Consider the following 26,685-nt stretch of genomic DNA (forward strand, 5'->3'; position numbering starts at 1 on the left):
GATGCATTACAGAAATGAATGGGGGAAATGCAACGGTGCCTGATCATTTGATAGAATATCCCTGTTTTCTGCTGCAGCTCTTTCCCCGCCTGCCCTCCATAACGGAGTCCTGTTATATTGACCACGGCTTTCCCATCTCTCCTTCCCAGTTCAGCCCTACAATCCCAGTGATTCATTGCAAACCATTAGCAGGACCCCGGCGCTCATCCTTCATCGCCCCATCCAATCCCCCTGGCAGTGCTGAGACGTTCATTAGCATATCCTCCAACATCAAAGCCCTCAACCCACAGCAAAGTTCCTCACATGTGGCGAGTTCTCCCCTCGCTATAGTAAGAAAGCTGGGCTAACAGCTCGCCACCGAGACACACAAATGCAGAGCTACACGCCCCTTGTTAGCTGCAATCTTGGGGATCCGGTGTTTTCTCAAAGAGGGGGTGGGGAGTGCATTTCTCCAACCCTGGAATATAGGGCAATTGCCTGCTTTTCAAGTTTTTGCCGGAGAGGGAAAGCTAAAAGAAAGCAGGGGGAGAACACAAATTCCCAGCCAATACGAGGGAGATCCCCTCAAACCCCATTCACCGCTATCAAGGCAGATCGTAGGACTCACCCTCAGAAACCAGGCGAAGTTGGGCGAGATCCTCCCATCCCTGCGTTTTTTAAATCCACGTTTTCCCTACTCCCTGCAAGCTTCACTTTCCTGAGGAGCTGAGCACGAAGCTATTCCCAGTGCTTGTGCTGCAAAACTCCTTCGGGTGTTGTGCTTTTAAAACTCGCTCTCCCTTGCCTTCCGCCTAGTAGCCGAATAGATCACACGGTGGTTGGACGCGTCTATTTCCTCTGTCCAAAATCAGGATGGGTCTTGCATAGTTTAGAAGGCAGTTCGTGATGGCAACTCTCGCTCTTTCTTTTCCCTCCCGTCTTTCACCTAAACATAGCCGGAAGGTTGTGCAGCCCCTCTCCTTCTGTGTGGGATACTGCAAGCCTGTGACTGTTGCAGGTTTCCTGCTTCCCTCTCTCACCTCCTGATAATTAATGGATATTGTTGGCTCTAACCAGGCTATCTAGCGGTCTGCGTCTCCCTTCTCCTCCGATCACACACACACAAATGCTTCTTCCGAAGTGCCTTAGATAAGCAATGCTAGCCCCAAGGAGCTGTCCGCTCGGAATGGTGCTGAAAAAGTCGTTCGTTCCAGAGCCAGCCGTTAAAAAGCTCTAGAGGCTGCGGGGGGACGGGGACTCTTATCCTCCTCGGATCTTGCCGAAGAAAAGCTGTATTCCAGGGTCAACGAAGCTGAAACAGGCTTCGATAGTGCACACCATCCAGTTGCCCCCCCCTTTCAATTACAAAGAAATCCTATAATCTTTTAACACATTAAGCAGCGAAATTCCTGCCGGGGGAGAGCGTGAACCGTGCGGTATTGAGTAAAACGCGATCCTTCTTGTCACTCAGGGGAGATAGAAAAGCCCCCCTCCCCAAAAAGTCCTCTCTTGTTCTTTCGTCGTTTGGGGATATCAGCAGGAGGAGAATGGTCCTTGGATGGAAAGATATATATGGAGAGGAAGCAGAGTGAAAGGGCGGGGGGGGGGGATCTACAGTCACGCTAAACTAAATTCAATCTGATAACATCTGCTGAACAGCATGCACGGCAGCCAGAAAGGAGGGAGGCTTGGAAGTTTTGCATTAAGAGCTGCTGCGAAGCTCAAGGCTTTGATTTCTGCCAGCCTTTTAAAGAAGTAGTACACCTTGGTATGGTGGCAAAGGAAGCTGAAAATGATCCTAGGAACTCATGCAATTCTATACAGTATAGGGCCATATTGGCTTCCCTGCTGGGCAGGGGGGGGGGTCCACCTACTCTTTTTAATGAATGTTTTAAAATGCAAACCTTAGAAATGTAGAAAGCAGCAGAATGAATATTGAGATCAGATGTGACACGATGACATGATGGATGTATTTATAGGCACAGACGACATTATAGATGTTAGCCCTATTATGTGTTCAACACTGTGATATAAACATAATGGATAAGGACTATGGAACTGATTGACTTTTTATCATGACATCTGTCACCCATTCAGTTACCCTCTGTAATCTTACCTTTTAAGAAACATACAGTCTAGCCAATATTAAGGACTTCTTCAGATACACAAAGAATACATGTGTGCTAGACTACAACAATTGTAACTGTGACCTTGTATACCATTGTATGACATGAAGCTCACAGTAGAGCTTCACTGTGCATAATACAATCAGGAATAAATATGCTTCTCCCACACATAGTCAGCATAGTTCTCAATTTGTAACTCATCTTGTGCTAATGAGCAGACTCACTGGCAGACCCTAGTGGTGCTGAAGTAGTCACTGCGGCCTATCAATTAATTAATCCAAAACTGGGCCCTCTAGAAATCATCATTGACACAACTAACTACTCCAATCCATCAAGATAATGTTTGATAGATAAATTGGTCATGAAAATCTATCTGAAGAGTATTGTACACTGTCACCTTGGGGCTGATAGATTGAGGCTGGCACAGCTACACCTAATTGTGCAAAGCGTTCCTTGTGTACAAATAATCCAGTTTCATATTCTGTTTTTGTTTTACATTGCAAGAGGGCTGCATATCTGAACCTTTGGAAAGCTCAAATCCCAATTTTCACTAGAGGGATCCCCTAATCTTTGGATGCAAGCCACTCCTTCTCCCACCACCACCCTAAAATCAATGGCAAAATTCCACTGATGCATGGAAATGGGTTGCAGACACACACACACACACACACACACACACACCACAGGGAAATCTGCAGCTCATGAAATGACCTTAGGGAGAGGGAGCAGGATCCTAGCCCCTGAATGATCATTCACACAGTTCAACAAAACAAGGCAGAGTTAGCTTCTACTTTTGAAAAGCTTGGAGTAATCACAATCCTCCTCCACACAGTCATTCCCCCCCCCAACCACCACCACCAACAGTAGATTAATGGTATTGATTGTCCCCTCAGGATTTCTCTCAACTGTTCACATTATAGCACTCCTGCAGAAACATGGTACATCATCAAGATTGGTTATTTCAGCTGTGATCGAAAGGCAAGGAATTCCCTGGGAAATTAACTAGCTGCATGCAGTGAGTAGATGCAGATGGGCAAGATGAATTCTGCATCATCAAGGTTATTACTGTACTTGTTTGAGTCAGAGCTGGCTCCAGCTATTTTGCTGCCTTAGGCAAAAATTAATTCCCCCTCCCCCAACATTTTGTTTTATGTAGTGGGGAGGGGGGGATTGTGTTTCCTCTTCAAGGATTTTCTTCATTGCAGCCGTGTTAGCTTTCTAGGCAAAGAAACAAAAGTAAAGGACTCTTACTCCATCATCTGCACAGAATGAAGAGGAAGGTCTGCAACTGGAAAATGAATGCATAGTTGACTTCCAATACCTTAAAGCAGTGTTTCTCAACCAGTGTGCCTCCAGATGTTTTTGGACTACAACTCCCATCATCCCTAGCTAGCAAGACCAGTGGTCAGGAATGATGGGAGTTGTAGTCCCAAAACATCTGGAGGCACACTGGTTGAGAAACACTGCCTTAAAGCATAATGCCCCATAGGTCTAAGAGGGAGGATGCTGGTCACCCAAGATTATTTTTCCAATTAGTTTAGAGCCCCTGAGATTCTACTATCCCAGACAACTGCCTGTATTACCTATTGGGTTAGGTTTACCCTGAGAAGAATTACCAAATGCCATATGATGGATTGCCAAATGACAGGTTCTGCCTCTTCCATTCCCCTTTCCATTGGGGTACTTTGATTAGAACAGTCATGCCATATGGAAGCCAGGGAAAGGGTTGTTGCTGTGCTAGTACCAGGACCAAGCTATTACCCAAGGTCATACTTTTATTCTGAACCCCCATATACACATGGAGTGGAGGATGGAATATCGTCTATGTTGCTCCATTCCAGCTATGATAAATGAAGGGTAAGGTTGATTGTGTTGTACAGCATTTGTGGCTAAAATAGTCTACCAGAGCAGCTTGCAGTCGTTGTCCTCAATCTTACAATCTAAAAGACACAGGACAAAAGGAAGAATGGGTTGGGTGGGAGAAGGAGAAAAAGCAAATTTAGGCTGAGATGAGCACTGTTCAGATAGCCCGATACAATGGTTGCTTCTAGATGACGGTTGAGGAAGAGCCAAAGGTCTCTCACCAGAGCTAATTGAATAGCTCTGCTTTTCTTGCTCTGCTCTACAGCCTGATGGAGTGGCTACTACCAGGTGATAGCTGAGGGAGAGAAAAGATTGAGTAAAGGTTTTATAAAGTTTATTCATATGCCACCTTTAAAAAAAAAAGCTCAAAATGACTCACAAGAGCAGCGATGGTGGAATCCTACCCCCATCTTTGCTCCTGGAGGAGGTTAGCATCCAGCAGACATTCCTTTCTATCAGTCTCTGCATGCAGAGGTAGGAGCGCTCCACCACCATGAAGGCCCCCCCCCCTGCAACCATAGAAAGTATGATGGAGGCAACACTGCTGCTGGTACAGAACCCCAAAATGCATGTTTCAGGGGTAGAGTGAAGCTGGGCTTGCCTTGCTCTCAAAGAAGAGTCCAACCCAGACTTCCTTGCTACACCAACCTGGAGTTTGTGCAGCAAAAAAGGGAGTAACTGCCACCTCCCTTTTCCCTGGCCAGCAAAATTTCACGTGCTCAATTGCTCCCCTCCACCCTGCTGCTCCCCAACCACAGATAGGATTACTCTGCAAACAGGTCAGTATCGTGGTACCTCAGTTTAAGAACAGTCCTGTTTACGAATGATTCACTTTACGAACTCCGCAAAACCAGAAGTAGTGTCCCGGTTTGAGAACTTTACCTCAGTCTAAGAATGGAAGCTGAATGGTGGAAGGGCACCGGCGGCGGGAGGCCTCATTAGGAAAAGCGCGCCTCAGTTTAAGAACGATTTTGGTTTAAGAACGGACTTCCGGAATGGTTTAAGTTCGTAAACCGAGGTACCACTCGTTACATCAAAAACATAGGCCCAGATACATTTCTTACTTACAGTATTTCCACATTTAGCAAATTGAAAAGAAAACATTCATATCAACATTTTCCTAAATATATGCAATACGTTCTAGGTGGCAGCAACCTCTGTAGCTAAAGTCATTCAGAGCATCCCACTTTCCAGGTGGAAATGGCCTAGACCAGGCACCCCCAAACTGCGGCCCTCCAGATGTTTTGGCCTACAACTCCCATGATCCCTAGCTAACAGGACCAGTGGTTGGGGAAGATGGGAATTCTAGTCCAAAACATCTGGAGGGCCGATGTTTGGGGATGCCTGGCCTAGACAAAGAACAGGGACCAGGCCTGGCAGGACTCGCAGCTAGAGGGTCTCTAGGTACATTCAGCCTTTGTAGCTAGAGTACATGTAAGCATTGAGTCCAGTCCCCCAAACCAGCCACCCCTCAATTTCTCCAATTGTTTATTACATCATGGTTTTCAGCAGCCTTTCTAAAATATGCTGAGTCTTGGCAGGATGGAAAGGATAGCACAGTAACAGCAGCAGCTCTAAGTTTAAAATATGTTTTATGAGAGATGACTGGTCCTTTCCTTCAGTTGCATTAAATATAGAAGCAGCTGCTATAAAAGCCATACTGGGGTTTGATTGACAGCTGCAGAGCCTCAAGGACAATATTTGTCTGTAAGACATGCAGGGTACAAAACACATACTGTTCAAGCCCCCCTGTGCTAAAACACCGGCATCCTCACTCGAAGAAGCCCAACCTTCACACCTGGCTCAGATCTATTGATCTGAACCTGTGGCGGAGAATATGATTTAGTCCTCCATTGCACTGTGACCATTACTGCCATGCAGATGCAGAACTCCTCTAAAGGTCAGTGGATAATTCCCTGTTCACTCCCATCCATCCACTGACATGTCTGCAGAAAACCATCGACAGGGCACTTTTTTGTGTGCTTGCTTGCCAGCAACCTGACTGAGGACCATTCTAGATAGGTCACATATGAAACTAAAGAGCTAAACATTATTACCCACTCCTAAGTCAGGAAACCCAATGAGCAAGGTATAACATAGGTGGTATCTTTCTAAGGTGTGTACACATCCTCGTTTCCCCAAGGAACTTGGCATTTGTACTACATTGATACATGGGTCCTCAATATGGTTCTCTCCCATAAAGGTAAAAGAAGACCCTGACTCAGACAGAGGTAATTGTTTAATGTTTGAGACCTATACTGTTGGTTTACAAGACTAACAAATTGCAAAGATGCATGAATGAACCCATATTTGAAATGGGAAATTGTGGTATTTGGACAATACACCAGATTTAGCATAAGCTGTAACCACTGCCTTCCTCTTGATCTTAATTATATTGATTCAATAAAACATGAGGGTGCATATAACTAAGTGAAAAGCCTGGGATATAATAAAACTTGAGAGCCATAATGGCTCAGCTCTCAACATACAAAAGCAGTAACTGTCTGCAACTGGGAACATACCTTTCTTTGATTTTACTTTATTTTAATCAGTCACCAGAGTTATATTAGGGGAGCAGTCAGGAGTCTTTGCAACATCTGGCCACAACCTTCAAGGGCTTGCATCTGCTCCCTTCCAAAGGACTCGACTTTGCTGTCACTACAGCTAGGTAAAATTGCATTTTCTTTATTTGGCTCTACTCCAGATGAGTGCTTTGCACTTTGCGGGATTGCTTTGAAATTATCAAAATGAGCAGGAGAAAATTGCATAATTTATCTGGTGACAAATCTTTAAGGTATGACTAGCTAAAAAGAAACTAATATTGATTCTGCTCACAGGAACATATCTAGAAAAATTACATAAGATCAATCAAACCATCTAATCAATCTAACCAATTCTAGCAAGCATTATTTTTCCATATATACGAAAAAAAAGTGATCCCATGAGCTCCAATTAGATTAGAATCACTCCTGGTGAACCAAGGTTGACTTTATTTCATCACCAAAGATTAATTAGTTTCTGCTTTGATAAAAATAACTTTAATGTTAATGTTTTATTTATTTGCAAATATTTCTATTCTGCCAAACTTTTTTTTAAAGAAAATATATCAAGGTAGTAAATAACATAAAATTGTGTATCTGGTATGGAAAAGTAACCAGCCCTTTGGGATAGCATACAAGGGCTGATTCTCATGTGTGTGCACATTTCTTGATAAGGTTCAGCAAAATGTCTGAACTATACATGTTGAATTCTTCATACTGTTAGCATAGTAGTCTTCATATTGTTGGCCATGCATAGATAAATCAGCCCTTTGAATTGTACAGGCATCTATTATATGAATGTCATTTGTAGAATTGAGATTTCCCTCATCCTTGCAATAGCAAGGTTAGCAAGAGATCTCTTGGCACCATGGTCACCTGTGATCAAGAATCTAATACCTAGCTAGTTGCCAACTAAATCCTTTCATTCATACTATGGGTACTCTACCATAGTAAACATCAGCTGGGTTGTCACTTTAAGGCCACTAAAAATATTTTGCTTTAGCCTCCCTATCACTATGAAATGGGGCGGCCAAGTTTATTTACAATTATTGATGAGTTTGTTTTGTGTGCATGTGAAATAGCATCTCCACCCATTAAAAATAACCCTAAGTGATCCTGCATCAGTACCTGGGGTGGGGGAGGGGGGAGAGAGATGAGAAATTCAGTCACAGTGTAAGGGGAATAGTTAACTTTTCTCAAAGAAGCAGATGCAGCCAGAATTAAGGCACCTCTGGATCAGACAATCAAGCATACAGAAAATCCTACAATTGTTTGCACCTAGCTTTCTGGGTAAAGGAACAGTGGACCTAAACATGCCATCTTCTAAGAGTATGGACAGTTTTACTGGTAACATACACTTAAACCTCACTGAAGTCCAAAGGAGCATGCAGAGGATTGTCAGCCACAGCCTTAATTTCTTCTCCCTTTCAGTCATCAACCATCCTGGCCTCTCTTCGCCCCAAACAGTGCAGCTTGTTCATTCTGCACAGAGTGGGTGACATAAAGGAACAGCTCCTAGGCTGAGATTTCACTTTGGGCCCAATTCTCTGAGACTCTTCCTCTAGCTTCAGCTATGGAGCCATGTAGGTGTTTATTTAGTCTCTTAGTTTCCTAGGAACAGAATTGCTTATAATTAGAAGTCCTTGTGACTCTGTAGATGAGCGTCACTTCCTTGTTTTCTCCCAAACTCCTGGTCAGGGTGGCTGCCTTTACAATAACTGTGTGATTTATCCTTCTCTCCATGTGCCCCTCACTGTCAGCCCAGGAGCCAAACATTATCAAAATGTGTGTCACAACCAGGAATGTCAAAATACAATTAACATTTAAAAACCCAGCTCAACCCAGCCAACGCTGTGCTGTTGAATGGCATTGTGCCTCCCCAGCAGAGACCTGTGTGTGACAATCAAAGAGGGAATTGTGTTTAGCTACCAGAGTGACTGGCAGGGGAAGGAGGAGAGGGAAAATTGGCTGTAACAATGAAGTGCATTTGCTTCATTAGGGCCAACTCTAGCAGTTTGAGAGGAGAGACGCCTGAAGATCACTATTGTCCTTCGTTCTGCAGGCTGTGCTTGTCTCCTCCACTGTTTGCAGCAAACTGCAGACATTTATCAAATAATGCAAAGAAGCCTGCTGGAGAAGACTGTCAGGGTGGGGGATCTGGTTTTTTAGACAGCTGGTCATCGGTGGGGTGGCGGAAGGATGGGGAGGCAGGATGAAATACTCAAAGATAATTCAGTCCCGTCAGCAAATGGCTCGCCATAAGCAGCACATAATGCAATATTTATCATTCACAGGAATCAATACAGCTTCATCATAGACAAACAAGAAGGATTTGAACAACTCACCTCTTGCCCTCATCACATAAAGGAGAGGAGCAGTCACTGGAAGCCTTTAAAATATCTAAGAAACAGCTTCCCAGCACTGCTGAATACAGTATCAAAATTGTGTGCGGCAGTTGAGCAATATCAGCTTGCTCAAGGTAGGGAATCTGCCTTATATTGAATTAGACCATTTACCCAGAGAGCTGTCTGCACAGGTGCAGAATTCTATCGACCTTTGTGACTGTAGGAAGTCAGCCATATGCTGTGGATGAAAGCAAAGCCTGGGCATGAGCTTGGTTACTTGAAAAAGTTGCAATAATCATTTGCAATAATTTTACTTAGGCTGTGGGTGCTAGACAAGCCTTGAAATCACATAACTGACATGATCCTGTGAATTATATAGACATACCAATTGCCCAGAAATGGGTCGTGCTATGCCAAAAAGAATTCTGTTTGTCCAATCTTTTCCTGAAAGCCTCCACAAGAAGATTCCACAGTCTCATTAGGCACCTTATGCCACTGGTGAATTGCTCTTTTAATTAGAATGTCCCTTCCTAAATCTTCCTCCTTGTAGTTTAAACCTATTAGACAGGATCCAGCTAAAGTACTCGCAAGTCCAAATGATTTCACTGGGGAGGGAACTGCTTGCGCAGAATTCCTCCACTGAAATCAGAGGCTCTAAAAACCAGGTACAAGGGGCAAATGACAGAGGGAAGCCATCATATTTTGCCTTGCTTGTAAGCAACCAGAGGGAACTATATCTGGTCCCTGCTGGAAACAGAATGCTGGACTAGTTGAGTATTGCCCTGATCCATTGGGGCAAATCTTACATTGCTTGCTTTTTTAAAGAAAAAATGGATCTTAAATGCATTCAACACATGGACCAGAGGTTCTCCGCTACTGAACTGACAGATTATGACAGGTCTAAATCCTAGGTGGAGATTTTGAGCCAGTTTTTTCACATTACATAACCCATGCAACTAATATTGCTGCTATTTATTTCTTTATTGGCAATGGTTACAGGTAGGTAGCCGTGTTGGTCTGGATCGAAGTAAAATAAAAAAATTCCTTCAGTAGCACCTTAAAGACCAACTAAGTTTTTATTTTGGTATGAGCTTTCGTGTGCATGTATCGTATGTATCGTATCTGAAGAAGTGTGCATGCACACGAAAGCTCATACCAAAATAAAAACTTAGTTGGTCTTTAAGGTGCTACTGAAGGAATTTTTTTATTTTATTGGCAATGTGACTTGAAGCTGAGCAGCACAAAGAAGTGACACAGTCACAGCTCAGAGACCTTGCAAGCTATTGATGGATACAACAGAGGTGGGAATGATTTCAGGGATAACAAGTGGGAGGGGATGCTGCGGTGGTCAACAGACTGTGTTACAGGGAATCCTGTGGGTGGTGGGTTGGAAGCTCATCAAGACTATTTCCGTCTTCAATAGCAAACATGTTTCTCTGAAGACCCACTTTCCCACCACAGTGAATCTTCCTAAGACACTCCAGGTTTGTGTTGGGTGCACTCTAGGCAGGGATACTGGGGGAAGGGAGAGAGTGTGGTGGTTTGTTCAGTACTGCTTAAGATAGATTTCTGCCCTCGTGAGAATGCTCTCCCATCACCAGTGTTGAAATAAGATTCAGCTGCCAGTCCAGTATGTGGAATGGAGGGTGCCATTTTTGTCCATGAACTCAACCACCCAAATGTCCTTAGCTGGCCCTGGCTCTTGATCACACCACCAGTTCAAGCGGAGCAACAGAAGTCCAACAGGTCTGCCCAGTCCCCCATTTGAACTGAGTGTACTCCTTAGAACATGTCCTAGAATCCTTAAGCATGCAGGGGCTATATGGTGGAAATACAGAAGTTTCCAACTAGAAACTCGGAAAGGCACAAATTGAAAGTCACATACAGACCAGCTCTTCCTCCATAACATGCAAAACTAAGAGAGTTCTGTTATTTATTTCAGCCAGAAATGACACAGGGCAGTCTCTCATAGAGCTACTGGCCTCAAAACCTCCTCCATCAGATCATTTCCCCCTTCCTTACAATGTGCAGATTAACTGCCAATAGCTCCTCTTGGTCCTTTTTAAAGAAAATAGCCATCCTCTTCAAGACTCCAGTTTGTTGTCCTTTTTCCAGTCAAGGTCATTTTCTCTATCGGCCAGAATTGCTATAGCAGTGGGGGTGAGAAGAAGGTAATACAGATGCCTTTATTGAAACAAACAAACAAACACTAAGACAACATATTCTGCACAAGAAAGCCACCGCATGTATTTAACAAAGCACTTGTGATTTTCTTGGTACAATGCTTTTCTAAAGGTAAATTTGATCTGGTACAAGCTGAAATTTCCTCCTTGTGCTAAAGGAAAGGTGTTAGGCTGGGCATCTTTAACTCATCAAACTGAAATATCTGTAAAACTCTAATGAGCTGTAATGTCTATGGAACTAAATCCATTAAAAGTTCAGCTGGAGGAGACAAAAAAGAACACACCACAAATGATAGATGGGGGGAAAAGTAGAAATGCCTTTTGTAGCACCCTGTTTCTAGACCAGCGCGCACAAAAAAAATCCCCAAAGCATCACATCTTCAAGGTACCAAAAATCATAACTAAGAAATGAGGAAGAAGTGGTATTGTTCTGCTCAAAGCCCGTGTTGCACAACAATGAAGAAGCAGGCTTCAAAGGGCCTCTTCCCAAAGAGAAGGGAAGAAAGATTACTAAGAGAGAAAAAGGCTCTTCTGTCCTGTTCTCCATTTAAGAGAGAAAATAAAGAGAGAATAGATCTTCAGCTATTATAAACCACTAAAGCTGCAACAATTCACAACTCTAGGAAGTATAATGAAATTCCCCAACAGAATCCTCAGCCGACATACTTCAACACACAGAGCTCTATCAGTTTTATATGGCCCCATTACCATGGCATGCTGTTCACTGCATTCCAATGTATTCATCCTCCAAGGTACAGATAGATCCAGATGAGGTACAGATAGCACATTCACAGTCCTAAGCATGTGCACCAGCACAGCTTTCTTCCAAACTGCAGAAACATTTTTGTTTGCAAGGCTGTACTGCAGTCGTTACATTATGGAGGTGCTGTTGGCTGGCACTGGAAGATTTAGGCTGAGTTCACATGCCTGGGTACGATGCAGTGACAACAACATTGATGGATGGGTTTTATGTGCAAAACAGCCACTACAGCAGTGGAGGCTGATCCATTATGAATGGAACGTTGCCCCACCATCCTCAGTCTTCCCTCAGATAGCATACAGCTGCCTGCCTTCTTACTGACAAGCATTTAGGGGTGGATCTGCTTGCCATTGGCTCCAGCTCCACCTACTCTTGGGACTGGTAGGCAGAAGACAAGGAGATCAATGGGCTCCAACCACCACTGCGCTACAGACTGAAACACCAAAAGCAGAATTCTCAAATCATTTCATGTTACCTTTAGGTCTAAACTACACATAACAAGAGAGACTGATGAGTCTTCTGACTTCTCTCTTTCTTTTTTACTGTAATATAAAGCTTTGCAGCACTTCAGATTTGATTATTCTGGTGCTATTGGAAGAGAAGTGCTTAACCTGTTCCCTGAAGGCTGTTTTTCAAATAAAAAAACATTCCCCCAAACCACTTCTCCACCCTGGGGTGGAAAGTACAGGAATCTCATCTTTTTTTTTCCCCTTGCAGGTGGGAAAACTACTTGATTGCAAAATAGCCTATGGGGAGGGGGTCACACTGCTGCTGTGATCCAATTCACAACCTCCACAATTGCTTTTCAATTTTTAAAAAAGCCAGAAGAGACACCTTGCATCTCACACATCACATCTGATGTTGGTTCTCAAACACAATATCAATGGATGCCATTCACACATTCAGATGAGCATCACTGACTAATGGGATATGAATCAGGTGATGTCCATGCATGTACTAACCAGCCCATATGATAGAATAACAAAGAAGGTCTTCAGATGGTACAGAGCATGACTGAATAGGGGCATTTTTCATATGTCCTATACACAAGCTCTGTGGTTTGATTTGCACAAGCTGTGTATTCCTCTAGGAGACAAGCATGATAAAAGCAGTGCATGTTGTTCTGGCAGCATAATCCCAAATATGATGTAGCCATGACATTCTGCAAACCCACATCCTTTTTATTTTTTCATAAAAAGCAAAGATAACTATGTTGGTCCTTAAGAAGAAGGGAAAGCACTCCAAATTCCATAGTTGGGCAAACAACATACTGCTAAATAATATGCAAGCTCAGGTGAGATGTTACACAAAGCAAGTGTTGTGGGGAATGTGGAAGAGAAATAAAAAATATTGGCCTGAATCTTGAAGCATTGAGGTCTGCATTTTGACACAATCTTAAGATGGAGACTGCATTAGTCATTGTTAGGTGCTTGTAGGTACCAGGTTACACCTAGGATTCTGGGGTGATTTCTTTTTTCAGGGATAGCCTCACATATACCTGGTAAATCATTAGAATGAAAAACCAGAAATTAAAGAAGTTTCCAGGAAGATGCATCTCTATATTTAAAGCAGTGGCAGTCATGAACAGATTGCATAATGAAAGTATCACAAAGATATAGAAAACTGGTAGAACCCCAACCTACCTGGCAGCAAGTCAGTGTGTCAAGTCCAAAGTGCAAAGGTCAGAAAATGCAGTCCAGGGACAATCCAAGAAGCCAAGTCTACAGTCCAGCAGTCAGGATACAGTCCAGAGTCAAACCTGAAGCACAGTCACCTCAGCTCTGCTTCCCTTTTGCATGCTGATTGCAGCATCTGGGCTTGAGGAGGCATGTGACCCTCACCTGTTCCAAGCCTACTGCAGCTGAGGTATCACACAACTTCTCCCAGAGCTAGCGAGCCCCACCTGGCCAGCTAGGGAGTTGGGCTGTGGGTCCTTGCCTGCCTTAGCCTCCTAGAGCACCACTCCCACTGCTCCCTATGTCGCAGAGCCCACCATGTTTGTGGAGACAAGGGCCTCTCTGGCTCCAGTGATGGGTCCTGCTGCTCTGGTTCCTGTGCACTGACCCCCATCCCCTTGCCATCCTCCATCACCCTGTCAGTACTTCCTTCCCCATCCAAGACTTGCCCCAGTGTGTTCCCGTCCTGGATACACCCCTCTTCCTCCTCCCCATCATCCTGCCAGTTCATGACACTCAGTGGTAGAAAGCATACATTTGGGTTTAATCCTGAGCATTTCCAGATAGGGCTGGGAAACGTTTGTGCCTGAAACACTAGACAGCCGCTGCCGATTGGTTTTGAGGACATTGATCTACATAAACCAATGGTCTTACTTCGTTTAAGACAGATTCCTTTATTTATGAAATGTGGTGGTTGCCATTCATTTAGATGGCTTTGAAAGGGGATTAAACAAATGGAAGACATCAATGGCTATTGGAACATTAATATTCAGAGGCCACTGGAAACCTTGGTGTCACTCAGAGCAACAGTACAGGAGGACTATTGCCTTCAAGCTCTGCTTGTGGGCTTCCAAGGGGCATCTAATTGGTTGTTGCTATAAACAGGATGCTGGGCTAGATGGCTGCTTCCCTCTCTCATGGCACTGTCTCCCTGTCTCATAATACTAAAACTTCTGGACACCCAGCAAAGCTTGCTCTTGGATGATTCAGGACAGGTGAAAGAAAGCACTTCCTTGTGCAGTGCATAGGTAAACTATGGAATTTGCTCCTTCACACACAGGAGGCCACCGACTTGGATGGCTTTAAAAGAGGATTGGACTAATTTGTAGAGGCTAATGCTATCATATACTAGCCATGATGGCTATGCTCTGCCTCCACAGTTGGAGGCAGTAATCCTTCTGAATGCCAGTTACTGGAAACTACAGAAGGGGGGAGTGCTCTTGTGCTTGGATCCTGCTTGAGGATTTCCCACAGGGGCATCTGGTCGGCCACTGGGTAAACAGGATGCTGAATTAGGTTGCCCATTGGCCTGGTCCATCAGGCTCTTCTTATGCTCTTATGTCTAGCTGGGCTGAAAAGCAATTGATTCCCCCAATGGCAAACTTAATATGCCTTCCACAGCTCTCTCCTCTATGTAGATGCAATTGTTTTGTAGCTGCCCATATGGCCGTAACAGCTGCCCTTTAAAGGCAGAGGTTTAAAGGAGAGGAGCCTGTGGCTCAACACATGTCATTAGACTCCAACTCCCAGCAGTCCCAGCCAGCATGACCAATGGGCAGAGATGGTGGGGAGATCATGTCAAATGACATCTGCAGGGCCACAGGTTCCCCCATCCCTCTTTTTAGGCTGCAAGAGGAGGGCAGTACCATGGTGGCTTTCTGTACAATTATCTCAGCCCCAACGCTAGAAGCCCTTTAATACTACAGGAGTTGCAGAAGCTGCACATAGGCATATTTTAGAAGCAAGCATGGATATTTTAGAAAGGGGGAAATGACTCACAGCAGCAAGAGGAGGGAACAGCAAGGGAGGAGGAGGAGGAGGAGCCCCACAGGTGAGAGGAGCAGGCTGTGGGTGCCCTCTTAAAATTGTTCTCTGCAAGGCTGCAGTACTGCATTTTGCTACACACAAAACCCTCCTACACACCAGCCAGCTGCTTGTTGCCAATAATAGGCATGAAATTTCAGCAAGTCAAAATGGGAAAGGATGCTTCCCCGGAAGAAGTCAGATGCTGTTTGTCAGGCCTTTTATACTGTATATCACGCACCACCTCATTATATGTCTCCTGCCTACAACTGCGCTCTGTGAAAAGGCATGGGGATGTGTAAGAAAGAATTAACAACACAGAGGGGTGAACATGACAGTCTCCTATTAGGCAGGGCCACCTTCTGTTCTGGAGATGCTAGTTGCAAAGTGCTGTGCCAACATTCCGCCAAGCAAGCGCAAGGGGCCATGCAGAGAACTCTGGGGAGGTTTTATTTTCCTCGGCTCCACGGGCTTATGTTACTTTGCAATATCCGGATGATGCCAAAGCTCACTGGAGCATGCTGAGCAAAGATCTCCTTTGGTGGACTGAGGCGCCGTCTAGTGCTGAAGCAACGCCTGCTTGGCTGGCTGGGTGGCTGGCTCACTCGAGCAAGCACATCACCTGAAGCGAGGAGAGTCCACATACACACAGACATCCTCTGCAGCTGTTCCCCCAGCAGATGTTTTCATTCGGGGAGGGGAGAGAATCTTATGAAATGCTGGTGCACAATCTATATTTTCCAAAGGCATCCCAGTGAACCGATTCATTTCTGCCACTGGGGAACAGGAGGAGGGAAAATGGAATGAAAGAGAACCGCAGCTTCCCAAAGGGCACAGGCAATCAGAAGCCAGATAGTAGCAATGAGAATTCGGAAAATAATACAACTGTGGTTGCCTTGCACTAGCACCTGATGAGCCTTGCGTAGCTCATTCATCTGTTCAAGTTGGGGGTTATCTTCTTTACAAGCACAAAGATAGGCACTCATGAAATCAGGCCAAGTCACATGTTTTCACTGCAGACAGTTTGTTTGTTTGTTTGTTTGTTTGTTTGTTTGTTTCAAAATATTTATACACCACTGGATTGCAATAAAGCCTCAAAGCAGTTTACAATAACAGGCAAAATGACAAGAGGTTAAAAAGCTAGCAGATATACAATTTGGAAATTGCATATTTCCTCTGAAAACCCCTACAAATGTTAGTATCAACAGGATGACTGAATGGGAGGGTTTCTGCAGGATTTTCCACCTGAGACTGACAGTATATTATCTGGTAAAGTGGGCTTCAGTCCATGAAAGCTTATGGCCACAATAAAGGAAAAGTGCCAAAATATCCTTTGTTGACATTTGCTACTGCAACAGACTAACATGGTTTCTTCTCTCAAAACTGTTAAGATGGAGCTTTGCAGACAGTGGGACTATAGAGTGATCAGCACTCAGTTCTCAGAGACTAGGATGTTTAGCTGCAAAGAGAAGGTATGGCCTCCCTCTCAACTAGTGTCATTCCTACATGCACTATAAGGAAATGATTAGCATTTACTTGTGGGGGTAAATGTTAAAGAGGTGCTGTGCTTGGGGATGTTGTTGTGCTGCAGGTAAAGATGTCCTCAGCCTCTGGCATCAGGTGGCCCAGCCTCACAGTGGGAGAAAAGTGCATTATGTCTTAGTGAGAAGAATCACACTGTACCCTCAGGGATTTTTCAGTAGTCAAACCCTCCCTTTACCCACCAGTCATAAAGACGAGCATTGTTCTGTTTTTTTATAAACCATCCCCACCTTCCTCCTGAGTAGTCTGCCAAAATCTTCTTTATATCAGCAGCAGGGTGTTTTTTTTTATTCTAGCTGTTGGTAAATTCACACATCTCCTTTTGCTGATTTTCATTCATCGTAACATGTATGCCAATTGCCACATATATTGCAAAAGACAGAAGAATCAGAGATAATTTTGTTGCACCTTCCTATTCTCTGGAGCAAAAAGCAAAGAACTTCCTTTCTCCAACACTTCCCTCTAGTGGCAAAATTGTATGTTGAAAAAGAAACAAATCCTGATGTACCCTTGATTGATCTAATTCAGGGTTTTCCAAACTTGGGTCTCCAGCTGTTTTTGGACTACATCTCCCACCATCCCTAGCTAGTAGGACCCATGGTCAGGGATGGTGGGAATTGTAGTCCAAAAGCAGCTGGAGACCCAAGTTTGAGAAACCCTGGTCTAGGTAGGTAGCCGTTGGTCTGACGCAGTAGAAATATATAAAATAAAATAAAATAAAAAATTGTCCAGTAGCACCTTAGAGACCAACTAAGTTTGTTCTTGGTATGAGCTTTCATGTGCATGCACACTGGTTTAGTTCATCTTTGTCTACACTGAGTGGCAGTTTCAGACAGGAATCTTCCCAGCTCTGTATGGAGAAGCTGGAGAGTAAACTTCAAATCTTCTGCATGCAAATCATGTGATCTGTCACTGACCTCTGACTCTTCCCTGCTTTTGATATAGCCATGGCAGTATGGGAAGCGCTGTTTCTCAAAGCAATCTTACACGTCTGTGGTCTGCAGCAGAGTCAATTTACACCTTACATTACATATGGTGCTGGATCAGGCAAGTGGTCTTGCAGTTCTTGCAGTGGCCAACCAGCTGCTCATGGGAAGCCCATAAGCAGGAACTGACCACAACAGCATTCTAGGAAATTAGCCAACCGTATTACTTAGGCCAGGGCCCTAACCACTAGCATATTAATTACAGTATCTGTATATATTTTAAATTTCTAACCCATCTTTTGACCCAAGTCAGGTCCTCAAGGCAGCTTACAAGCAAATAATAATACAATATTAAAAGCCACGTGAAATCAAAATTATTTTTAAAAAACCCAGCAAACACTAACAACAATTTAAAATGCAGCCCCAGGATAATCAGAAGTAAAAGCATTCCTTTCTTTATAAAGAAAACGTTTAACTCCCTTAAGTATGAGTCTATGAGGCCAGAAATCCAAACAAATCCACGAAGCATTTAATCATGTACAGAGCCCCCGATGATGGGACAAGTGTTCAATTTGTAAAGGCAGCTTCCTCATATAAGACGCTGGCTGTAAGCTCACAGACATTGTATATGGATGGTGCTTGCATCTTGCTTTAGAACTCTTTGTCATTCACAGTGTCATCTGTTCAGCATTTATTACCCATGCAATCCATAACATGTCGGATATCACATTATTAAAGAACCAGTATCACTGCATGTACCAATCATTTCAGGAAGATGAATAATACATTTATAAATAACGTTGCCTCAAACTAAAGTGTAACAACTGCAGGGAGGGAGGGAGAACCAAGAAATATTCGTCGGTTTGGGGGGGCTTGGATCAGATGTTATAGATGGCACAGGGATGCTGCCAAAAAAATAAGAGCCCTGTGTCACATTCTCCCCCTTTCTCCAGTGATGTCACCCTGTTGTGCATTTTCCTACCCTTACTAGCAGCAGCCAGTGTTGTAGAGGACAATGTGATGGCATCATAACATGGGTAAGTGTTGCTGCTCATTATGCTGTTCAGAAGCAGTTCAGTGTTGTCTGTAGCTTATAGTTTCATCCTTGGCTATCATGCTCTTTGAATACAAGGAAAACACCAGTTGGCTTCTGCAACTAGAAGCCCAGGCTATAAATCATTCTGCAAAACCACATGTGGAGATTAAACAATATTTAGAGCTTCTCACTAGGATCACTCAGGAAATGGTTTCCACCTTCAATGTGGGAAATTGCATGCTCTTGGTAACATTCTTCATCCCGCAGCAGAATGAAAAATAAAATTTGGGAGAAAAATCTGATAAGGATATCCAAAATCCTTTGTTCTGCACCAAATACCGCTCCTTACATAGTCATTTGTGTTCACACAATGCATGTTTTACCACACATATTGTTTTCTAGGATATTTTCCCCCTATACTGCCTGCACATGTGCAAGGTGAATTCAGAGGGGATGCATCACGGTGGACCTACTTCTCTGCTGAAAAGAAGACTAAGTACTTTTTGTGAATTAAAAGAAGTGAGGTTTTTCTTTTACTTGTTTTTCACTTCAACAAAGCCTTTGCTCTGATCGGGGTGATGTTAGAAATTAAATTAGGGTTGAGGGAGAATTGCTTCAGTTCAGATTTTAATGTGAACCTGCCTAATTTGCGCTGAAGAGAGGAAATGCAGCTATCTTTTGAAAATTGCACTTCTCCTAATCTTGTGATACAGTTCTGCAAACAAATGTTTGTGTACAAAAACATGTATATTATGGCAAAAGTGTGGAGATAGCATATAAAACAGGGGTCGGCAAACTAAGGCCCAGGGGCCAGATGCGGGCCCCCAGGCTCGTAAATTCGGCCCGTGCCAGGAAGCCGTAACCCGCCGCGAAGCTGAGACTCCCAGCAATGGCAACGGAAAAGGCCGTGCGGTGGTGGCTCTGCCAATCAAACATCGTACCTGGTTTACCTCAGTGCGGTGCGGGGACGTCTCTGCCAATCAAACGCCATGCCTGGTTTGATTGACAGAGCCGTCGCCGCTTGGCCTCTTCCTCCCGCCACCACCACCTTCGCCCTGGTGCTCCTGTGGGCCAGAGAGAGGAACGAATGAGCTCACTCTGCCTACCCACTTCACAAGCAGCAGCAGCGGTGGTGGCAGCAGCAGCAGCAGCAGCCCATGAGAAGGTAAGCCTTCTTTCTCTAGGCGGGGAGGAAGCCCGTTTCATGCCACTGCCGCCAGCCCTTTGGCGAATGAGGCAGTCGGCAAACCGAGAAGGCGGCTAGGGCTGGGGGGGGGGAGGGACAGGACCACTAGCCCACCTCGCAGTGTGCATAGGAGGGGGTCTGCAAACTTTTTTCGCAGGGGGCCAGTCCACTGTCCCTCAGTCCGGCCCTCCACAAGGACTGAGGGACAGTGGACTGGCCCCCTGTGGAAAAAGTTTGCAGACCCCTGATATAAAATGAATAATTTTCATGGAAATTGCTTGCATCAGAGGCAGATCTAGCGGAGCATGACGGGTTTGGTCACACCGGGAGCAGAGCTTCTGGGGCACCGCAGCAGGAGCTGCAACTTTGAAGTCCAATGAAAGGCAAGAGGCAGAGGGCGCCAGATTTTGGTGTCACACTGGGCACCACTGAAATTTGAGGTACCAAGGTCCGCCACTGCTTGCATAAATAAATGTGTGCATCAGGCTCTCTCGTATTTTGGCACTGCCCTCCCAGGCCAGGGACAGGGGTGCCTTCTGTCCTCACAAAGCCTCTGAGCAAACTGAGATCTGATTTTAAAAAAACATGCTAAAAAGAAAAGGCTACATAACTCGATGCTCTTTAAATATATTCCATGATTATGATGTCTATTTCGCATCCCTATCCAGATTGCATCCGGGACAGGTGCCCCCATAATTCCACCCTGCTAGTTGCAGTTCCAAGCCATTCTAACACTGGATTGGGGGCAATCGAGAAAGAGGAACAGGCTGTGTGGCTTCCTAGAAATCTTTCCAGTGAGGAAACCGTACTAAACTACAACGCAGACCTCAGTTACAAATACATTCAAACCATACACAACCGTAACTGGCTATAATAAAATGCATAAACTAATAAATGATATTTTGTCAATATTCCTTTATACAATGTAGTTACCAACTGAAGAAGCCCATCTTGGGCGAAACAGGGATGTACCCGGGAACCTTGTCTTTCCTTTTCCTATGGACAGTGCCTTTTTGCTGAACCTGGCACCATTGGACACATCTGCTGCCATCTCTTGGACTTGGGCCCACCGCGCCCTCTTGCCAGTGAATCCACGAGCATCTAGTCTACACCTGCTGCACCTCTTCTCTTGGGGTACTCCTTCAATATCTTACTCGTTTGGACTGCAATCTTCATTGACACTTTAAGTTTTGGGGCTGTACCCTCGCCTTTGACATAGTTTGCTTTTGCGTATATAATAATAAGAATTTCTGTACTCATTCTGTATTAGTTTATGCATTTTATGATAGCCAGTTACGGTTGTGTATAGTGAGGAAACCGTGGCAGAGTTATGTGAAAAGTGTGAGATGAGACAGCTGAAACCACTGCATTCACTGTACTTCTCCCTCCTCCCCCATATACGTCAATACTTTCCTACCTTGGCTCTGAACATATTCACATTCTCCTGAACAAGCAGCTTAAATCACAAAGCAATATGACCTTTCATCTCTATATTGCCACTTATTTTCATATTTCTATCTCCTTACTTGACAGACAAATCAAACTGCTATGCACGCCAATGCTTTAATAGCATATTCTACCTTCTCCTCAGGAATAAGTTATACTGAATATCTTCTAGCACAACGGTGGCCACTCAGAACACACATGCAAATCACCATTTATATACTGGACTAATGTGTGTGGTCTCTTGTCTGTTGTCTCTCTCTAGTGGCTGGATCTGGTACCTATCTGGCATTAACAATGCCTATGGAAGTCTGTTAAGCACCTGAAGAAATCAACCCTTCCATTCATGAAGTCATGTGTAGTTTGCTAGAATTACATTCATACTGGAAACATACTGCGCAGGCAGTGGTCTGTCACTATTTGAAGTCATGCTGATTGCAACTAAGCCAATGGAATTATTGTTCTCTCAGAAACTCAACGTGTGCTTCTGTTGCTCATGCGTTCTTGCTTTAAAATGTTTGTTTTGTCAAGACACAGACGATCGAGTTGGATTATGGTGTTTCCAAAAGCAATGCTTTAACATATGAACATAAGGAGGACAAGCTGGATCAAACCAAAGGCCCATCTGGTCTAGCATCCTGTTCTCACTGTGCCCAACCAAATGCCCATGGGAAGCCCACAAGGAAGACTTCAGTTCTATCATACAAATGCCAGTGTGGGGTCCTATGAAATAGAGCAGACATGAAACTCCACAAAGGATAGATAGCTAAGGTGTATGGGGCAGATTGTGAGGAGCATTAATATGAAGGTAGAGGTTGCAGGAAAACATGATCTGGAACTGGGTAGGTGGTATAGTAGGAGATCCGAGCCAAGTAATCTGGAACCAGGAAACAGAAATAGGCACTGGGACTCAAGGTCAGAGACTGACTGTTGATCAAGCAAAGATTGAGGCTTGCGCTAGAAGTACCATATTTACTCAAATGTAATGTGCAGTTTTTTGGCCATATTAGGTCATGAAAATTAGGATGGGCCTTAGATTTGATGGCGCATTTACATTCACCAGCAAATACTTTTTTTGGTTTCAAGGTTTTTAAAATTGAGGTGCACATTAGATTTGATGGCGCAGTACATTCGAGTAAATACAGTATGCAGCAAGCCAGGAAGTACCAATGGGCTGTTGGGATGGGCAGAGCCAAGTTGCAACCTGAGAGAGCAGTGCTAAATCCATTGATTTTCTACTCTGCATCTACAAGGGAAACCAGGACACAAATGAGGAAGTCACCATTCAGATCCTAATTGATCCTAACAACCAAGCTAGATCCAGAATCAAAATTAGGTCTTCACCTAGTCAAGCACACTTTTTCTTTGCTTATATTTTATTTCAACTACAATGCGCCATCTCTCTCTCTCAATGGCATAATCCCATCCACATGCCCAACCACTTGCAGCTGGGATCCTCACTGATAAAGTAGATGGTGTCATAATGCCTTAGAAGACAGAAAGGCAAGACTACCAAGTCAATAGGCTTTTATTTGGACTGAGATTTCAACTCAGATTGGTGACTGACAGAGACTTGCACTGGAAAGCAGTTGCTGAAGACTCCCGCAAGGCCACTCCGAACTTGAAATCAGTCACCTGTGAATGAAACACATATGTATTTTTGTTGATTGAGTGCTATATAAATCATGTTAAATTAAATTAAATATGCAACCTTTTTATAAATCATAACCATTTCCCCCTCTTTCATTTTTGTTCATGATCTATAGCTTCTGCTTCAAGACTTGCAGGTTTGATATATTCGTTACAACTTTTTTTCTATGTAGATAATGCAAATAAATGAATGGAAAAAGAGACAGATTTATTTGTTTGTTTGTTACATTTCTGAATCACTCTTTCTCCTAAGGGAGCCTAGGGCAATGTACAATAGGGTATAAAATACAAAATAATATCATAAATAAAGCATAACAATAACCATTATAACTATAAAATAACTAAACAACTCAGAAACCTCAACGCGCATAGTACAAAAAAGCATCTGCAGCTGTTTAGAAAAAGGATCACTTGTGCAATGCCATATGTGGCCATTATTGTCATGCAAACAAGCATGGATAAAGAGCAAGCCTTCTGAACCAAATCAGTGATTCCTCCTGCCCATTGTCCTGTCCCCGACTCTGGCCATTGTCAGATGATGTGCTAATAAAACGTTCTAATGGGGAACCTGTGGTTCTCCAGATGTTGTTCAACTAACTCCTATCAAGCCCAGGCAGCATGGCCAGTAGTCCAGGGACAATGGGAGTTGTAGCCCAATAGTTCAGTCGGTAGAGCATGAGACTCTTAATCTCAGGGTTGTGGGTTCAAGCCCCATGTTGGGGAAAACATTCCTGCATTGCAGGAGGTTGGACTAGAAGACCCTCATGGTCCCTTCCAACTCTACAATTCTATGAACATCTGGAGGGCCACATGTTCCCTATCCATGCAAGAGAGGAGCCTATTCCATGCCATCCATTCCAACCCTCCAACAGTGAATGGCATAGAATATAAATGTGAGGCATGAGTATGCTATCTTCACGAAAGATGCTGCAGATCATTCTTCTCTTGTCCCATCACAGGAGAAGTTCAAAGTCAAAGTATTGTTAAAAGAGAGTTTCTCCAGGAAGCAGGAGCCTTAAAGTCAAGGCTGTAAGCTTTCCAACTTTGTCTCACTGTTCTCATTTTGGAGTAAAGTGAGTTTTAAAAAAACCTAACTAACTAACACCTTACTTACGTCCGTTGTTTGCGCTGAAGAAGAACATTGTCAGTTGCCAAAATTGCCATGGAACAATTTATTCACAAGTGTGCCTTTCACCCAATATCAAAAAGATACAAGGTTCTCCCTCTTGGTGGGATTCTTTATGTTGCAGCTCCTCACAGCGAAGAGATGTGTGCTCACTCTCTACCTATTATGTAAAAGAAGAAAGAGCAAATGAATCTTTTATGGAATCCCGCCTAGCACTTTACTGAAAAGAGCACTGTAATGTTGCGTTTACCCATCCATCTCTGAGCAAGCAAAAACTGATGGGGAGGAATGGGGGGGGTTGATTAATATGAGATTTGAGGATCCTCTTGGCTCTCACCATTGGTTCTTTTTGAAAACTAATGAATCAAGGCTGGAGGATCAAAGGAGATGATGTTCAGTCTTACACTAATTAACCTTCCCAGCAACAGAGGAAGCTAGATGAGGGCGGGAGAGGACGTGTCACCATAATACTTTGCACGGTGGGAAAGCCTGCACTCAGCAATTAGAACAATTTTCAACTCTGCTGCTGATTACTTTGTCATGTTCAAAGAAGGGCAGATCATGGTCTGCCCAGGGCTCCATGCATATTATATATAAAGGGGCCGGCTCCCACCTACTTAGGCAGTGAGAGAAGATCTGATTGCTCCCTGCCTTACATAGCAAGGGAGTTTTTAAACAGACCATATAGTTATGGAGGATGCGTGATTGACAGGCGCTAACACTACCAAAATACCTGAGATGCAATCAAGGGCTTGCTGATTTTGTAACTGCACACGTTTTAAGAAAATTGATTGATGTGTAATAACTTGTAATGCTTCAGAATCCCTCCAAAAAAAAGAGTACCCGCGGTTGCTGAACATAAAATATGGTGATGCAAGGCATGATTGTTTACTTCTGTTCTGATTTCTAGGAGATAGTGCAACACTCACTTATTCAAGAAATCTTTTGAGCAATAAGAACTGCTGGCCTGTCTTTAGTCTGCCATTAACAACTAGGTGAGGCAGTAGATGGAAATAGTTTTTTACTGATATTTTTGTATGATTTTCATTGTTACTTGTATTGCGGGGGGGGGATTCGTGTTAAGGTATGTCAACTAGGCGTACTCAGCAAATCTGCTGGGTCTGCATTTCAAAGTGAATTCACCTGATCTACACTCTCCCACACCTGGGAGGTTTTCTCTGGGCTGTTGCCAGCAGGGAGACCACTGACAGCACCTCTGTCCACCTGCACATTTGGAACAGGGAGCTCCAAGCTCCCTGTCCAATGCATGGCCTAGTCATCCTGGCCAGCTGCTGAGATTAAGGTGAGGGTTTATTATGGTACTTTGAATTAAGTTGGTTGTTTTATTTTTTTAAAAAAAATCATATTACTGTATTAGACATGAGAACCTCACCTTCAAACCTTATTTTGTGGCTTCGAGTAGGTCACTCTCTCACCTTCCTTTTATAGGGTTGTTGTGAGCAGGTCAAGTGATAATATAGCAGGGATGTCCAACTCCCAATAGACCACGATCTACCCACAGTATTTAAAAAACTGGCAGTGATCTACCCATTGTCGTAAGAAAAACAAAAAAACCTAGCAGTGATCTACCCAAAGTTTTTTAGCTTTTGGGGGGAAGCAAAAGTTGTGGAGCTTTTTGAAGAAAGGCAAAGTTGTGGAGCTTTCTTAGAAAGCCAAAGTTGTTGTTTTTTTGTTTGCTTTTTTGCTTTTTTCTAAGGAGATCGCTTGGGGGGGCAGAGATCAACCAGGATCTACCAGGAACACCCCGTGATCTACCAATAGATCACGATCTACCTGTTGGACATGCTTGATATATTGCAACACGCCTTGAATGCACAGCAAAGGAGGAAAAAGAAACCTAAATAAGATCAAGCAAACGTCAGTATGGGTTTGAGACAAGCTCAAGATGCTACTGGAAAGCATTTGCCTGTTCCGGCTGCCAACCTAGACCATCATCCTAACAAAATTTCAACCCCTGCCGCCGCCCTCCATGCACACATGCCTTGAAATGGGTCTGGGGTCTGGCAGCCTTGCATCCATCTCATGTGGGGAGGGATGTCAGGAGTTGGACAGGGCAAGGCTTAGAAGAGGTTGTTTGTGTTTCTTTTTTGTAAGCCCAGTGCCCACTCCTCAGCTGGCATATTCAGAACAGACTTGGCACCCAACCACCTGGATCACAATGCAGGAGCAGATGGTCATGTAAAGGCCTTAGAAGGAATTTATTTTGGTTTTGGCCCGCTAACTCGATTGACAAATGGAAACAAAGGCTTTGGGGGATTTTTTGCCTAGTCTGTGCTGTGCTCTGGGGAAGGACTGTAGCTCCATGGAAGGCTGCATGCTTTGTATCCAGAAGGTCCCAGTCTCAGTCCCCAGCATCTCCAATCGGACACCTGTCTGAAGTCCTGAAGGGCACCTGCCAGTCAGCACAGATAACACTGAGCTGGAGGGACCCCTGTTGTGACTCTGTATAAGGCAGCTCCCTAAATCTACTCTGGAAATTC

General features: G+C 44.0%; 1 long non-coding RNA gene across 2 annotated transcripts in view; it reads right to left on the reverse strand.

Moving 5' to 3' along the window:
- Positions 1-22,766: 22,766 nt before the first annotated feature.
- Positions 22,767-26,685, reverse strand: part of LOC118088681 (uncharacterized) — a 49,325-nt gene continuing 45,406 nt past the window's right edge. For both annotated transcript variants that reach the window (XR_004693043.3, XR_015951081.1), the window contains 2 exons: positions 24,173-24,344; positions 22,767-23,043 (listed from right to left, as the gene is read on the reverse strand). This is a non-coding gene — a long non-coding RNA (uncharacterized LOC118088681). The remainder of the gene's footprint in view (positions 23,044-24,172; positions 24,345-26,685) is intronic.

Source organism: Zootoca vivipara, chromosome 7 (genome assembly GCF_965207765.1).
Source record: "Zootoca vivipara chromosome 7, rZooViv2.hap1.1, whole genome shotgun sequence".
Classification (NCBI taxonomy): Eukaryota; Metazoa; Chordata; class Lepidosauria; order Squamata; family Lacertidae; genus Zootoca; species Zootoca vivipara.